The sequence below is a fragment of the Gnatocerus cornutus genome, unplaced genomic scaffold, assembly GCF_029298725.1.
Source record: "Gnatocerus cornutus isolate USDA-ARS CGAHR unplaced genomic scaffold, icGnaCorn1.1 ctg00000163.1, whole genome shotgun sequence".
NCBI lineage: Eukaryota > Metazoa > Arthropoda > Insecta > Coleoptera > Tenebrionidae > Gnatocerus > Gnatocerus cornutus.
The window spans coordinates 133616-135000 of record NW_028275500.1 but is presented as its reverse complement, the minus strand read 5'-3'; positions in this window follow the sequence as shown (position 1 = coordinate 135000).

Sequence of the window (1385 nt, the reverse complement as noted above, 5' to 3'; positions counted from 1 at the left end):
GGTCAAATTATGCTTAAAATTCAAGAAAAATACGTAAATTAACCCAGAATCTTGTAATTTTTGACATTTCTGAAGTTCCAGACCTGTCATATAGATGGCGCCATTTTTGAGTCAAAATAGGCGCCAAAATTAAAAAACAATATGTAAAATAAAGGAAAAACAGTAATTTTTGACATTTATGAAGTTCCAGACCTGACACATAGATGGCGCCATTTTAGGGTCAGGTCAGGTCAAATTATGCTTAAAATTCAAGAAAAATACGTAAATGAACCCAGAATCTTGTAATTTTTGACATTTATGAAGTTCCAGACCTGACACATAGATGGCGCCATTTTAGGGTCAGTTAGGTCAAATTATGCTTAAAATTCAAGAAAAATACGTAAATTAACCCAGAATCTTGTAATTTTTGACATTTCTGAAGTTCCAGACCTGTCATATAGATGGCGCCATTTTTGAGTTAAAATAGGCGCCAAAATTCAAAAACAATATGTAAAATATAGGAAAAAACAGTAATTTTTGACATTTGTGAAGTTCCAGACCTGTCACATAGATGGCGCCATTTTTGAGTCAAAATAGGCGCCAAAATTCAAAAACAATATGTAAAATATAGGAAAAACAGTAATTTTTGACATTTATGAAGTTCCAGACCTGACACATAGATGGCGCCATTTTAGGGTCAGTTAGGTCAAATTATGCTTAAAATTCAAGAAAAATACGTAAATTAACCCAGAATCTTGTAATTTTTGACATTTGTGAAGTTCCAGACCTGTCATATAGATGGCGCCATTTTTGAGTCAAAATAGGCGCCAAAATTCAAAAACAATATGTAAAATAAAGGAAAAAACAGTAATTTTTGACATTTCTGAAGTTCCAGACCTGACACATAGATGGCGCCATTTTAGGGTCAGGTCAGGTCAAATTATGCTTAAAATTCAAGAAAAATACGTAAATTAACCCAGAATCTTCCCAGAATCTTGTAATTTTTGACATTTCTGAAGTTCCAGACCTGTCACATAGATGGCGCCATTTTTGAGTTAAAATAGGCGCCAAAATTCAAAAACAATATGTAAAATATAGGAAAAAACAGTAATTTTTGACATTTGTGAAGTTCCAGACCTGTCACATAGATGGCGCCATTTTTGAGTCAAAATAGGCGCCAAAATTCAAAAACAATATGTAAAATAAAGGAAAAACAGTAATTTTTGACATTTATGAAGTTCCAGACCTGACACATAGATGGCGCCATTTTAGGGTCAGTTAGGTCAAATTATGCTTAAAATTCAAGAAAAATACGTAAATTAACCCAGAATCTTGTAATTTTTGACATTTCTGAAGTTCCAGACCTGTCATATAGATGGCGCCATTTTTGAGTCAAAATAGGCGCC